The 16,320-nt window shown below is 44.8% G+C and overlaps 1 protein-coding gene across 3 annotated transcripts in view; it reads left to right on the top strand.

Annotated features, from left to right (window-relative positions):
- LOC310903239 (uncharacterized protein) overlaps window positions 1-16,320 on the top strand; it is a 77,827-nt gene that overhangs the window by 33,580 nt on the left and 27,927 nt on the right. For 2 of the 3 annotated variants that reach the window (XM_083846017.1, XM_083846018.1), the window contains exons 9-10: window positions 5,190-5,372; window positions 6,844-12,820. The gene's annotated coding sequence lies outside the window, so the exon portion shown is untranslated. Of the gene's footprint in view, window positions 1-5,189; window positions 5,373-6,843; window positions 15,137-16,320 lie in introns of those variants that run through there. The other variant, XR_014587369.1, reaches the window with a different exon arrangement.

The raw sequence follows: 16,320 nt of genomic DNA, 5'->3' as shown, positions 1-16,320 counted from the left end.
TTCCTGAAACCTTATCTGAGGTCTGGGAACTTGGGGATTTACCCCAAGCAGCAAGGCATGGTGTGCCACCAGCACCTCTGATAAAGTCACCAAGGGCTGCCCAGCCGCTAGAAACCCCGCGTGGGTCACAGCACAGGAATTGAGCAGGGCTTTACGGCCTATGCTCGGCTTCTCCCAGGCTTTCTGGTGCTGCACACTTGCTCCCCACGTGTGCCGCAGGTTTGGCGCATCCCGAGGCGTTGGAGCCTGCTCGGACGTGCTGCAGACAGCTGGGGAGCCCCGCCAGCCAGATGGTGGAAAGGCTCCCTGCACCTGAATCCTGAAAAACATTTGTTCTCAAAAAAAAAAAAAAAAAAAAGTAATAATAATAATAATAAGGCTGAGGGGGAGGATTTTGTTTGCAGATGCCCGTGCCGGTTCGCAGCAGCGCGGGGTTAGCCAAGGGGGCTGGTCCATGCCGTGTCCCTTTGCCCGTCCGCTGCGAACGTTGCGGTGTCACCTGGGGTGTGAGGCTTCTGCTCGTGGTGTCTAGACGGGTGATTACTGAAAATTAATTAAACTGAAGGAAATTAGGCTGGAAGGGGAGTAGGCTCCTGGGAGGGGAAAATGGAAGGGAAAATAGGATCCTGGTGTTAACCCTTTCCAGCCCCTGAAATAGGAACAGCTCTTAAATGCTCTCGGGTCAGCCTGACGACATGCTGAGCGTGCTGTGCTGTGATTTCGGGAGCTCTGCTGCGTATGTGAACCCCCAGCCCAGGCGTGCCGAGCACATGGGGTACCAGCAGCCCTGTTCTCCCTCTGCCTGTGCCCCTGTTGCTAGGCAGACCTGCAGTAACTTGCAGATCCGCAGTAGGTTTGAAATGAGGTGGTCTGGTTGGGGGTAAGGTCAGATGCTTGGGTGTAATCCGATAATAAATCAGAGCTTTATGGGGATGGGACTGGAGGCTTTGACAACACTGCATCCTGGAATAGGTTTCGATCAGGAGGATACGGACAGGTCTCCCCGTGCTTTTACACAGTCTCTTACCTGCTCTTCCCTCTCCTAAAGCCTCTCTTATATAGCTTTTCAGCATGGTATCCGAGTGCTTTGTGCCTTCCCCTTGGCACGAAGCCACCGTCTGGCTAGCGAGCAAATACAAACTGTAACACCTGGGTGTCAGCTATGAACATTAGGGTGTGCTACAATGGACCCATCTGTAGTACTTGGCACATGCCGAAGATTTTTATATGTGGTTGGCTGAAAAGCAGGATCAGAGAGAGAGAGGAGGGAGAGCAGGGGAAGAGGGCTCCGCTGGGCACGCAGAGAACATCGTTTTGGCAAAGGTGCCAGTAGGTTTCCATGGGCTTGTCTGCTTTTTCTCTCAGCTCATGCATTCAATAAAAATATCCAGGTTGCTTCTAAGAAAAGCAGGAGTAGATTTCCCCAAAGAACAAGCTTAGAAGCCTTATCCTTTGTCTCCGGAGAACAAATCTAATGCTATAACTGGATTTAATAAGAATAGATATAATGGTAATAGATATAGTAAAAACTGATTTAATAATGACTAGTTCCATTGTTCTTCCACATGCGATAGGTCTTGCTGTCCCAGCTGGGTTTGGAGGGAGGAGGGCGTTGTGCTCAGAGCCAGCCTGGATTTCGGGCTGCGTCGGCTTCGACAGTATTGCATCCAGGAATATTGTTCAGTCAGGAGGAGAGGGACGAGGGCCACCTATGGTATGTCCACACTGGTATCCTGAGCCCAATAAGCCACGATGGATCCCAGTTTTACTTGGTGGATGGAAAAAAAAACATGTCCCCATCTGAAAGTGTCTGGGTATCTGGGGAAACAACAGCAAGGTAGGGAAGGAGTTTACAGCAGTAAAAGGAGCCATGGCTTACGGCACTGGGTTCACCTAAGAGAACACTGCAGTGCACTGACAGAGAGGAAACATTTTTTTTTTTTCCCTTTATGTGGCACTGATGTGTTTTAAAATGTATGGGCAAAGTTTGTAGTTTATTTCCTCCAAAGGGGCCAAGTCCTCCTGGCATTCTTATGAACAAGCTCATTAGAATAAAATCCATTATGCGCATAACTAATGACACAAATTTACAAATCTGTTGACAATTATGACCACATCCCTCATGCATTTGCTTGCAGCTCACTGGAGTGACCAGGAGAAGGAGTTCAATCCAGAAGTTTTACAGCTCACGAGCTCTGAGTGCAGTGATGTGAGATTATTTCCCAACTGGATTACAAAGCTGTCATTAGTCAGGGCAACGCGGGAGGACCAGGGCACGAGACCGTAAACTGTCCTCAGGAGACCTGAAATCATTTTGAAGGCAGGGCGAGATATTCCTGGCTACAGAGACCCTTTTTTTTTTCTTTTTTTTTTTTTTTTCCTTTTAGCTGGGGGGGAAAACACACGCGGGTGCACACAAACGGCGTCTGTTCCAAGGAGCGCCTCGCGTCCTCTGGAAATGAATAGAAATCAAATTGAGACACTGGTGTCCTCAGAGTGTTAAATATTTCCAAGTTCTTGCCAGGCGGGTGTAATTTATTGAATGTAGGTTTTGTGAAATAGTGCTGCTGTCAGGGCGAGATTGGCACCAGAGAAATGAAGGCGGCTAATTCTCAGGGGGTCCTCCCTGGCAAAAACCCTCTATTGAGTCCTCATGCTACTTGTGCTCATAACTGCCGAAAAACCAGGAGTGCCATCTGCAAACTGTGATTCATAAACACTCTGTCAGTCTGCCATGTACCCTGACATCATAAAATAACAAGAAGCAGCATTGTAATAAAGAGAGGAGGTTTGCAGTCGACCAATTAAATGCATCTAATTTATTTCTGTTACAGCTGAGGCTTTATTTATTAGTAAACAGCTGCATTTGTTACACTTTTTTTTCCTTTTTTTTTTCCTTTTTTTTTTTATTTTTTAGCTAGGAGTGTGCCAACTGGCACTTTTGATAATCCATTAATCCTAAATAATCATCTGGGTACTTCATGGTTGGTAGGAAAAAAATAGCGAGAAGGTTATTAAAAGTTAAAACGTCACCTTGCGAGGAGGCTGGCGAGGGCTCCTCCGCGGCAGCTCTGCGTGAGTTATGGCGAGCTCCAGTCTGCCGGCCAAGTCCTACGCTCGATTTACACCTGTGAGTAAGTGGCGTGGCAGCCAGTTGAAAGGGCTATAAATCCCGAGCAGGATCTGGCCCTTGCGGATAGGTTTTGTTGTGTTGTGTGTTGTTTTTTTTTTAAGGACAGCCTGTTTGCGGTACAAGAGGAGCATTTTGCATGTTTGGTTTACTTGCCTCCTACTTTCTCAGCGCTAACTTGATTCTCAGCAAAGCTAAAAATCTGCTAATTGGTTGTCAAAGTCTAATTAGCTGATATTACCAAAAAAAAAAAAAAAAAAAAAGATAGGTTTGCCTTTTATAATTGGAGCTGAAACCCCCCACTTCCCCTCCCCTCAAACCCCCTGGTGTGTGTTAATTGAGCTCCAGGACTTTTCAGTGTATTTTAATGCTCTCTCCTTTTCAGTGCCCTGGAAAGCTTTGCAGTTAATGAGACAATAATATGTACAATCAAGGAAAAATGTAGTAAAAGCTAGGCGAAGCCTTATGGAACCGGGATGGTGTGAACGTGTGCGGATGTGGGGAGGGCGGGAACGGTTCACCAGCCTCCTCGAGCAGCGTCAGACAGTCAGCACCGTCCCCTTTTATTTCCTTTACCTTCCTGAGCATTTCCTTCACCTCCTAAGGAGGAATATTTTTTCCCATAAAGAACCATTTCAGCAGTTCAGGGAAGAAGGCCGTACTCTGCATGGGAGTTGAATGAACAGGCTACACCTGAATGTCACCTGAACTACATGAACATTGGTGTCTGCTATATTTTAGTGTGAGTGTATGTGTGCATATAGATATGAGCTAAGCCCACCCTGACATCTCCCACACCACCCCTACAGGACCCCAGAACCTCCCAGCAATGAGTTGGGTCAAGGGGACAGCATCCAGCCCCCATGGCCACCTCCAGGCCAGCAGCGTGAGCCACTGTGTTTCAGTAGCTCCATTTTAAAGCCTATCCCCTGCCATGTATTAAAAAAGCAACGTTCAAAAGCAGTGAGCACAGGTGGGTGCTCTATATATGGGTGCTCTTTTTTGATATGTATAATAACGTTGAGTTTACTTACTCAGTCATGTTTTCCTCTTTCTCCTCCTCCTATCTTCCTCCTCCACACCTGCTTTCAATCGATCCCCTCTGCCCCGCCTGTCATCCCATCCTCTCTGCTGCTTTTACCACAAACCCACTAACGTTATATTTCAAGTCAAACTCTCAAGCCCACGACGTTCAAGCGAGTGAATCCAAAACCCGAACGGCTTCGCCAGCCTCCCCAGGCAGGGAGTCCATGTGGCGGCGCGGCCCCGGGGAGCAAGGTGCAGCCAGGAGCAGGGTTTCACCCATCTTTTCATCCAGCAGGAGTCTGTTTTTCCTTTAAATCCGAGACAGCTTTTTTTCTAGTATCTAAAAAAAAAAAAAAAAGAACATATTAAGGCCAAACGTTGCTGCTAGATGAACAACTTCAGATGTACGTGTCTTATTGTTGTACGTCGCATCCGCTTAGCAGTGTGTACCCTCAACACGGTGGGTATCTGGCTGAGAAAAAAACAAATAGGAAAGTGCTGCTGCTTGAAGAAGCAATCGGGAGGTCTTCTCCATGTCATGGATTTTGGGACAATCTCCCATCACTGCATCTCTCTGGGGTTAGCAAAAGTCAGGTCCTAGTCTTGAAAAGCTCTTGGTGTTTTTAAGCTTGGCGGACTCCTGTTTACGGTTGTCATTAATGGGGCAATGCAGAGGGGTGGCAGAAAGGAACAGAAAGCTTTTTGAAAAGGAACAACCTAGGTGAACATCGCTCTCCCCTCATGAGACCCTGACACTGTGAGTATCAAAATATTTCCAAGCTGCTATGGGGAACTTGGCCTTTTTTCCACATGACTTTGGGTCAACTGCATTTGTGTGTTTCATGGTCGCCTCCTTACTTTATCCTATTTGTTTGGATTTCCTTTTAAAAAAATCAGTCAACATGAAGCGCCATTTCTGCTTAAACAACTTGGGCTGTGGATTTGCTTTACCTTTAAGCAAAATATGCAGCAGGCTGATGTCCTGCATCCCTGGCTGCTTCCAACAGTGTCGTGCCATCCTTTCCATTTCCAGGTCCTCTCTTCTGCTATCCTCCTTGATCTCTGATCACTTTTGGAAATGGTCTGAAAAGGAGTCCCTGTTCACTGAGATCTCATAAAAATTTAGACTCCTTCAGAGATGCAACCCAAAAGTAAGAGCCCTCAACTTCTCCAACACGGCATAAATGATTTGTCCAATGTCAGCTGCTCCACGCTGGTGAGTTTCAGTAATTCTTATTGCACAGGTGAAGGGGCTGATAGCTTTTCTTTTTGATGATTTTTCTCAAACACAATTAACAACTTTTCTATATGAAGACAAGCTGGCTGGTATTTATGTTATGAATGACTGTCATGTCCATAGACTAATTTCCTCAGTTATTAGTCGCTTCTTGAATGTATCAAATCTCATTCATGGGTGTCATTTGCCATGCTAGTTGCAGAGGAGAAGTGATGTTAAAGGGTTAATAGCAAAGGTGAACCATCAAAGGGGGTGAAAAGCACCAAAATTAATGCAGATTTTGCTGCAGAAATAAATCTAAAACAAAAACCAAACCCTGACAACCACTATTCTCAGATGTTGCTGGCAGCCTTCTACATTTAGTGGGAACCTGTTGTTTCTGAAAGTCAGTTGGCAACATAATGAGAAGGCAAGAAGCAGAAAAAGGATCCTGCAGAGTCTGTGCTGTACATGCCGTTATTGTGCATTGTCATCAGCAGGTTGACTGACAGCAACTCTAGCTGGTTGATGTTATCCTCTCACCTTTGCAAAATCCTCAGATAAAAAGTTTGTCCCTGCTTCTGCCTTTGGCTGTTGTGCTGTGGTAGAAGCTGAGGTCTCCGAGCCCGTGCTGTAGCTTGGGCAACCCTCCAGTTTTGTTGTACCATTTATTTGGTGGCCCTCGGGGTGCCACCCCTATTCGGAGCCCTTTTTAAAACTAAGTAGACCAGGTAAATCATCTCTACTCCTCTTTGGAAGACCACTCAATCAGTTTTCTAGCAGTTTTAATTATCTGTGGCTACTGCTTTGTAAATGGGAAAACGGCACTGGTCCTTGGGCGAGGCGGTGGAGCTCTTCATAAATAAATCTAATCGAGCCAGAACCACTGTTGCTGAGGTTACAGCATCACTATTGGCTTAAAACACAGTGCTTGCTCTTAATGCTTAGTTCATTAACGCATTCTGTCCATTGGCTCATTTGGATCTATTAACATAATTGTTCTTTCTAAACAACTGGGTCATTCTCTCTGCCGAACAGAAGATCAAAGCAGGTTTCAATATTTTGGAGAAATCATGAAGCCAGATAAATACAAGTACTCTTCACAAACTCACCTATTAAATAAAAATGTTATTAGATAAAAAATGTATTAGATAAAAATGTTGTGATTCCACCTAGCATCAGCCTTGAAGTGAGAGCACAATGGCGGTTATTTGAAAACAAATATCATAGCTCAGTAGCTTTTTATTTTGTAAATGGTCTGTTTTTCTCTAAAACCTAAAGCAAAAATATTTTCCTGAGCCATTCTGATAACCTTCTTTCATTATTTCTCCCTGCCATGCTCTTGCTCCCTGCTCTTCTCCTTCCCCTGAACTGAAGGGCTGATGTCTGGAGCATAAAAGGAATATTCCCCTTTTTAATTTCTCTCCCCTTTTACTCATTTAATTTCTTTTTTTTTTCTTTTTTTTTTTAGGTGACATTGTTCTACTCGCCAAACCTGTAACTTTAACAGAGGGTGACAGGGTGACCTTGACGACAGATGTTCCTGTGGCAACAGATGGCACTAGCAAACCCGAGAAGCTGCTGTACGCCGTCTCCGTGCCACCTGTGCATGGTCAGATTGAGCACATCAATTATCCCGGCGTGCCCATTTCCAGATACAGCCAGTTGGGTGGGGTGGCCCAGAAGGTCCCCTCCATCCATGACAATAGCCACGAGGCCAGGAAGGAGGCGCTCAGGTGAGAAGACCTCCCCTTTGCACGCCAGCGTGCTTGAAAGCCCTCGGCGAGCTAAGGGTTAAGCTTGCATCTCTCGTGTGGTATTTAACGACCAATATGGTTGTGCAAAAGAGACTGCTGCAAACAGGAACACGATGTAATTTTACCATTACAGTAATTACATACTTTATTAACTGTAATAGTGAAGTTGTACGGCCAAAGGCGATGGGAGTCTTGCAGGCTTAGTACAGGGGTGTATCCAGGTAGGCTTTCGTGATCGATTAGCAAGTGAAATCAAACAGTTTAGGTTCATATAAAGAGTTCGCTGTGCTTCTCAAGGTTGCCAGCAGTGGAAAAGGAAAAAGCAAAAAATACCCATCTGCAACTGTGGTTGCTTTCTGGGCAGTTCTTTCTCCTGAAGGGGAAAAAAAAATAATAATCGTAACATTGTCTGAAATGATCAGGAGAACTTAATCCAGATGGTGGTGTCATTTCTAAGAAAAAGCATATGTTGGCCATTATGATACTTAAATATAATGGTTTTACATTCCTCTAGTGGGCACAAAAGGCACACAACAGAGTTGGCGGGGTTTTTTAATCTTCTGAATGGTGGCAGTGGTGGTGGAGTGGTGGGAGATTTTATCTTCCAAATGGTGCGTTTCCCAGAAGATATGGCAAATTCAATTGCCGAGAGCCTGCTGTAAAAGCCATGCTCCGGTGGAATGTAAATTCGTGCATTACTCTATCCAGCAACAGTGGAGAGGCTTAATTTACTGCCCCCTTTGGATTATCATTATTTTATACATATTCTTCCGGCTTCTTCTTTTACTTTTCCCCTTTATTTTTTATTTTTTTTTTGCTTTAACATGTTTTTCTTTCTGATTTGCTTTAAAAGTTATTTACGCTCCCTTTGCAGCAAAGTGGGCACTATAACTAATTTTATTCTTACCATGATTAACTATGAATAATTTCCTAAGAAATGAGTCAAATTAACAAGGGGAAGAAGGAATCAATAAATCATGAAAGCAGACTATTTCTAAGTGGGGTTAAAACCACCATTAAATAAATCACAGACTCTAAATGATGACCCACTTGGATATGGGGGGGGGAAGGGAAATGTCCATTTAAATTGCAGAGAAAGGAAAAATGAGAAGAGTGGGCCAGCATCTGTGTCCCCACCCCCCCGCCCCCCCATGCCATGCAAGGAGGGGGGCACAGGAGAGGGAAGGACCCCAGGAAAAGCAGAGAAGAGATGTGGCTTCCCTGCCTCCGTCGCTGTGGTCCAGCTGCTCAGGGGCCATAGGGCTGCTGCTGCAGCCAAGCACGGATCAGAAGAGCTCTGGCTTTTGGACACGGAGGCATAAATGTTGTTTAACAGCACCTTCTGCCTCCAGCCCTGCTCTGCGCAGGAGCAGAGGAATGCCAGGGCTGACCCGACCTCACTCAAAAAATCTGAAATGTTTTCATCTTGCTTTGATTTTTTTGTTTGTTTTTCACTGGGTTTCAGTGGGTTAGTCCCAATTTAAAAGACTTGAAAAGGACTGCAGAGTCAGGTCCACTGTGCTTCCTAGCTAGTTTATGTTATATCCTTCTAATCACACATTAAGGATCATACTTGGTCTGATGGCATGGTGAGTGTGGCAATGTCACCCGGGCCTTGATTTTCATCTTTCTTATTCACTGAAACTTGTAGATGTATTTTTTACAAAAGGAATGCCATTGCTTTTGCAGGGGAGTTGCTCATCCATCTTTACGCCCGCAGGTGAAGAACTCTCTAAACTGTAGAACATTGGGCAGGCTTTCTCCTCAAGTTTTCTGTGGGAAAGGAAGGGTCAAAATACTTACTCCTTAGTTTAAAAAAAAAAAAAAAGGCAAGAGAAAAGCAGTTCTGCTTGTAACTTCCTATTTGCAATTCTTTTTATGATCTTTTCTCCTCCCTGAACACATGTATGAAATGTAACCAATTCGCTGCTTGCTGGGAAGGTTACCTCTTACGTTGCATTATGGGCCAAAGATTGGCAGCTGGTTTAAATTAGTCTATCTACATTTGCTGAAAGGATGCTGTAGCCATTTTAACTGGCTCTGTGGCTTATAAAGTTAGTTCATAAAGTTGCTGAGAAGGTCTCTTTCCTCATGGTCTTTGTGGTCATGGGAGCTCATCTCCTCTTTTGTGGGACCTGTGAGTATCCCATGGACTGGAGGTGAGGGGAAGCTGTTTGTCTTCCCTCTCTTTTGTCCATCTGGCTGCTTTGGGCAAGATTTGGTGAGTTGGATTTTTTATTTTTCAAAACTATGCGCAGCATCAGAGGGTCACAAGGCAAGGCACAGTTGCTCCCTGCCCACACCACCTACGTGTTGGTGAGAGCAGGCACTTCAGGATATGCTCTGAAAACGAACACGAACCAGCGAAGCCCAAAGCCTTCACCTCTTCCTCTGAGCCAGCATTGAAGCAGAGGACATGCATGAGCATCTTATTCACCCCGGTGTCCTCTGTGGTGGCCTCAGCAGGTGAACCACGCTGCTTATCTAGTGCTTCTGCACTGCTCTTAAATCCTGGTCTAGCTCTTTGGTAATAAAAACTGAACAGAGTAGTATTCACAGACCATCCAGGAATGAAGCCTGTTTCTTCCTAAATGCTCTGTAAATGTGGACGAGCACATCTCCCTAGGACAGATGGCCCTGTGTGGGGAGAACCAGTCCCATGCGATGGCCCCAGAGCTCCTCTCCCTTTCCTGCTGCTGGTGGGGAGCATAGAGGAGGGAGGAGGACGGGCAGGGAGCAGAGGGGCAGCAGTGGGGCAGATTGGGAGTGAGGTGAAGGTCTGAGGGAAGGTTGCAAAGGGCAGAGCTGGGGCTGGTGGGACAAAACGCAGCAGAGCCTCTGGCAGTGACCTTTGTCCCAGCATGGTGCCGTATCTGGCTCCCTTCTCATTGCATTTCTTTCCAAAAAGCGTATTTATGGGCAGGTATGGGACTGCCTAGTGCAAGCACATCAGTGGCCAGGTTGTCTCTGAGGAACCTGCAACCTTGGCCTCTCTCTGTAAGCGGGAGATGTAGGTGCAAGGGCCAGTGTATGAGGAAGCAGAAGGAGAGGGACCCGCTGCCTGCCTCCACCACGGCGATTTAAGGCAGGTCCCTCAGGTCTGCAGGGAAGGGCTGGGGCTGAGGTAGAGACCGATGACTTGTCTGTCAGGCACGAAGGAGTTAAGGCACAGAGATTAAAAAAAAAAATCCTTAAAAAAAACACACTCACACACTCACACACTCTCACAAAACCCTGCACCCTAAATTAATTTCTGCTGGTAATCTATATCGGGTTAAATAACGCCTCATTATTCTGCAACACAGCTGAGGCTTCTCAAAATGTTTATCTTGTTTTGTAACTGGTACCTTCTGGCATATTCCAGTGCCAACTCTCCTAGCTCTTGCTATATTTCATTCTCACTATTTTTGGAATGGAGCTGCTGGTTCCAGGTGATTTAATAAATTGCTTTTTTTTGTGTTCCTTTTAACTTACCCATCTGCTCAACACATGCGTAACTTGCAATCTGTCGGCAGTTTGCAGAAAGACAAACTGTCAGAGCTGCATGCATTTGACAACTTTGTTCCCAATTAGATTAGTGGTAATTTTAACAGATTTCAGGGCAATCGAAAAAAGGGATGACATGTTATTAAAGCATCAATTTTGACAGACCCAAGCACATACAATTTCAGTGTAAATTATTTTAAATGCTTTAATTAAAGCTATGAAAGATTTACCCTTTTAAGCGGTAAGTGATTGCAAGACAAATATAAAGGGAAAGTGGATAACAGAGTTTCCTAAATGGTTTATGCTGCGCATGGCAGTCCACAAGTCACCACCACCATAATCTATGACTGTAATGTTGGAGGCATAGTTAATTATTCATAGCCTCATCTCTGGAGCAGACGTGATTAAGAACATGAGGAGCATTCAGAGATCTAAGCAGTACCTATGAAAATCAGAGTTTGAGCATTTCTGAGATCAGAAGCTGATAGGAAACAGGTTAGGAGTATCTTACATGGGAGATATTTTTATAAATATACTTTACTTTTGCCCCGGTTCTGCCCTGGTTTAGATGGCCAAAGCCCAGTGGCCAGGGTGATTGTGTATTTAGAGCAATTGGGGATTTTGTATACTTGAAGACACTTTACAGGCTGTACAAGCCCTGTTTAAAAAAAAAAAAAAAAAAAAAACATTTATTATTTAAACAGAATACAGCACTCTAAATTCGTCACTTCAGGAGCACTGTGCCGCATGTGTAGCCCATTTAACCGTTTAAATGATTTTGTGAGTCATGGCCCCCTTCCAGCAGCCTCCTCTTGCTGCGACGGCGTGGCTGGCCATCGTGGCGAGAGCGCTGGGCTTGGCCCCTTTCATCCAGCTCCCAGGTCCTGGCGGCAGGACCTTCGGCCTCCCCGCTCTCACACCTTCATCGTGCACCCACGTGTTGGTCTGACTCGGAGCCCAAGGCTTCCAGGAGGACGGCTCCAAGGGTTTTGTTTATTTTCTGTGTGGCTGGCTGCGCGATGAAGAGCTGTCTCATTTTCAGATTGTTAAATGTGCATATTGCGTTAGTCTATAAAGCATTGGTCCCACAACCTGCACTGAAAGTTTATTTCCTTTTTAATTCAGGGACTGTAGGACTTCCCGATACTATTTAGAGTAACAAGCGACAAGCATGCTGTTCCCACCCTTCCCTCTTCCCTAATACCAAGCTTGTGTGCATCTGTTTTGGGTTTTTCTCATTTCCTTTGGGGATGGGTATGACTTGGCATGACTCTCTGAAAAGCCTGGAAGTTTTTCTTTGGAGGTTGCTGGCCCAAATGTTGCAGTACCAAAATGCAATGGAAGTGAGAGGAGCTGCTCCAGCGAGTGCTGCAGGTAGCAGTGGCAGGAAGCTCCTCAGAGCCCTTGGTCTCGTGCCCTTCCCAGCTGTCTCAGCACTGGAATATGCACAACGGGTAACAGGCACAACAAGCTCAGCAGGTAAGATGAAGTCCTGAAGGAAGTATCTCACCACCTTTGGGACTGTTTAGTCCTGTGAACCAAACTTTAAAGGGTTTTGCAGCTGGGACAGCTCCCAGATCCACTCAAATCCCTTCCGCTACTGCTCTTCCTGGCTGGTGTGAATCAGTGAAGCTCCCTTTAATTCAATCAACCTACTCTAGTGTGCACCAGTGTAAGATCTACCTGGTTGTTTTTTGATCAATGAGCACAGACCTCTTAGGATGTCTGAGTTTGGTGTGAAAAATCACCTTCCTTCTTAAAAAGTGAAGGACATTGTGCATCACAGATCAGTGTAAGAGCAAGACTCTCCCAAATTGATGACGCTAGTTGGCCAGCAAGAGGACTGGTCCAAAATAATGGGTAAAATGAGAAGGCAGATAAACATGGGCAACCAGGCCATGTTATTTCAACACTGACCACAGACCATCCATACTTATCCACAGAAAAATGCTTGCACAGCATGGATAATCTGCCCAGAGATCCTCTACCAGGCAGTCAAGCACAGCCCATCAAAACACCTCACACCAGTATAACCATCTGCGCATGTAGACTATTGTACACTGGGGCCAACTTAATAGGGTGAAAATACTCTACTGACATAATGGAAATGCTAGGAAAATGGGAAAATTTTATTTCATTGATGCAGTTAATCATGGTTTTCTTGTCCACAGACCAGGAGAGGAGCCAGCACGACCTACAGTGCAGGTGAGTTACTGTCTCCAGTGCTCTTCTGATGCAACACCAAATAGTATTGAATGATAAGAATATCACGTTTTACATAAACACTGAGACTTAGCAGGAAGACAGATGGAGAGAACTGCCTCTTGAATCTTGTGGTCTTCTCCTTGCTTAATAGCATTTCCCCTTCTAGCAGAGCTCTAGTTGTTTTGGCTCAAAACATGACATTCAGGTGACTTTAGCGAGTTCATCTTCATGGCAGATGAGAGTTGGTGATAAGGGCTCGAAAAGCTCAAAGTCTGAAAAATCTTCCTATTTTAGCAAACTTTTTTAAAGGTTACAGGCCCATTGCAGTTTCTGAGATCAAATCACTGGTGAAGGTAGTCTTTGTAAACTAAACAGAGACCTAAAATTGCTTATTTAATCAAGTCACATACAAAACAGAGCAAAAAAAAAAAACACAGCTTGCATACATATCAAGCTTTGCTGCTTAATCTATTTTATAATGTTTTGCAATTAACAGGAAAATGTTCATCAGCTGATAAATAATTAACAGCTGTTGTTGTTTCTAGGGCATGACGTAAAAGGCTTACATAGGACAAAAACTAGCTTGAGTTGTTTGCCAAAACTCTGACCAAACACACATTTATAGCTCACAAAAACAAATTTCTTTGAAAAATTGCACTTTATGGTATCTCTAAGGGAGTCCTCTTTATGAGCCTGCCAAACATATTAGAAGAAGTATTCACATGCTCTTTTTGTCAGCCAGGTATTGGAAATTTAAGATGAAAGCTTCTCCTTTTTACTGGCATTATTCAGACATATCAACAATTCAAGCGTAAACACAAAGAAATTTTTTTATGATTCACCTACAAGTCACTAGTATCTATAGTTTTCTGACGTTGCACATGGGATTGTTTGATCTGTGTTCAAAATCCTCAGCTCAAGGAGGAGAGGGATCTGAGTTTGGTGAGAGGTAGCCACTCCTGGTAGGTTTGAACAAATGTAGTGGTCCAGTTGTTATTCATCTGAAGTAAAATTAAGCATTGACTTGCTGTTAACTCTGGCTATAAATGGGAGACACAGAAAACAGATCGTTTGGGAATACCCTTTGGATGCACCTGGCTGACTGTCTTGTGGGGGCTCACAACATTTTATTTGTTTACTTGCATCTGTTTTGAGTAAGGGTAGGGTCTGCATGAGCCATGAATTCCAATGAGAGGGGTGTTTACAACCGGATTGTAACTGGTGGTGTGCTCAGTAGTTTCTTCCAAAGCTTTTCTGATTTATTTATTTCTATACTACACACTCATCAAGCAATTACAAGCCGTCTTGACTGAGAGGGGGTATGACTCCTGTTTACAGCAAACACAATCATCTATGATTAAGCAAGTTTATGCCATGCCCATGCAAAAGTTCCTTCTCCCACCTAGACAAGCTTTTCTCCCATTGTAAAGACTTCTACTGCACCAGAGAAATGCAGTTCTTGATCATAGTAATTATAAAATAGTTTTGTGCAGATTCTTGATATTGTAGCTTTAGACCAAGGAGCATCAGAAAGAAAAGAGTCAAAAAACTTGAACAAGTCTCCAAATTAAAAATGTGAAGCTATTGTAGACAGCTGAAGATAGATATGATGTATTCATGTCAGTGCATGTCACTGAAGAGGTTTTCAGTAACATTTTGTACTATTTGGAGTTTCCTAAGTGTTGCAGGCTTCATGCCCAGGTATATCGGTTTGCTGTAATACAGCCAAGTGACCAAGGTGTGAAAAACTAAGGCCAGGTCAGTATCTGCCAGGTTGGGATGCAGTCTCCCAGCCAACTGGAGATGGTTGGAAGTGATAATTGCTGCTATGTGAGAGCTGAATGTACTTGTCGATTCTTCACCTAATTTTTAAGTATGGGCTTAATCATGAAAGTGCGCTTTAACCACAAAGTTGTCCAAATTCTCTCCTCTTCATACTGACATCTGTCTCACTTGGATTGAACTTCACCTACCTGTTGTGTGTCTCAGCTTATCTTGACTTAGCATTGGGACCTCATCCTGGTGTTGGCATGATTGTGTATGTTGAAAAATAGAGATGTATGTTTTCTGCGCCTTGCCAGCACAGAGACCACTTACCCTCGGTTGCACATAAATACTGAAAGAGCTGGAGGTATGCCTTGGCTGATACCCCAGGGTGAAGATACAGGCTCAGGCTTTGCTCTGAACTCACATTGCCTCTTGCAGGTAGAACTGGCAATGCCCAGTCTAAGTGGTGGTGTATGAATACAGAGAAGGAAGGATGAGAACAGACCCTCTTCTCCATTGACAGGAGAAGACCTCAGGTATCTAATGTAGATAGAGAGGGCTTCTTCAGAGCTGGCTGTCTGCTTGGAAGAACAAAGAAACCCTCCTTTCCTGTGTTACGCCTTGACTGTCCGGTTCAAGGGGAGCACCAGTTGCTTGTGACTCTTCCTCCGAACCGTGGTGGTAAAATCAGGTCTGCTGGCAGCTCCTGTTGGCTGCTCGTCCTCTATAAAACTCTGGAGTGACTGCTGCTGTAATGTGCTCACAGCCAGTATTACTGATGTACAGTGTCCTCAACGTTAGCAGGAAGGCTAAACATGATCCTTACTGGCTTGGACAAGAAATGACCCGAAATCCTTTGCCAGGGGTGGCATGCCTATGAACACAGAACCTGTAAGGTTTTTCTCTCATTTCCTTTTGGTAGCAACTTAGTTTTTACTCTTCTCCCCCTTTATCTCCCCACTAATTCAGATTGCCCCAAAGCCAGATTGCGCATAGCACTATAAGAGCAGAACTCAGTCTCTTAGGAAGGACAGATTTTTAAGCTCTCCACCCCAGGGGATGTGTCCCAGCCTGCTGGCAGTGGGGTCCCCCAGCTCTTCCCAAGCTCTTTGGGCCTTCTGGTGTATGCACAAGGCTGGCAGCTCGCTCTGTGAAGGAAATGCTGCGCCTTTAAGCGCCCTCCCCGCAGTGGGTGCGCACTTTTCTGCTTATTCTGAGCTGACAGGTTTAACATGTCGCCTGGTACATCAGCCCGCGTGGTCACCGGAGAGAGGCACCTCTGGCAAAAGTTCAGAAGTCAGTGTTTTGGAAAGATTGGTTTGACCAGCTCTCAAGCGAGAGCAAATCCCAGACCGAATGCAGTCAAATCTTCAACGACATTTAACTGCTGTGGTGCTGCGGCGTGCTGATATCCTCTTAACCTGGAGAGGGGACTGCTTAAAGCTTCACGTTTTACTTATTGTTTCTTTTCTGCTGTGTTGGCAGGGGGGGCCTGGGGTGAAGACAGCTTGTTTTGACTTACTTTTAATTAATTAATTAGTTTGCTTATGGTTCTGGCCCAAGACTACAGGATAGACAAGCAATTTTGGATGTTGCCTTGGTATCTGGACTGCTGTAATACATAGCGTTGCAGTAAGTACATATGTTCCTTATTGCCTCTTCAGGGCTTTTTATTAAGGGATCTTAAGATTTACTGCACGTTGCTTTATAAAATTGCCAGGTCGAAAACTTTT

This window comes from Anser anser (genome assembly GCF_964211835.1).
Source record: "Anser anser genome assembly, chromosome: 8".
Classification (NCBI taxonomy): Eukaryota; Metazoa; Chordata; class Aves; order Anseriformes; family Anatidae; genus Anser; species Anser anser.
The sequence above is the reverse complement of the archived record's forward strand: the minus strand, read 5'-3'. Positions and strand labels throughout refer to the sequence as shown.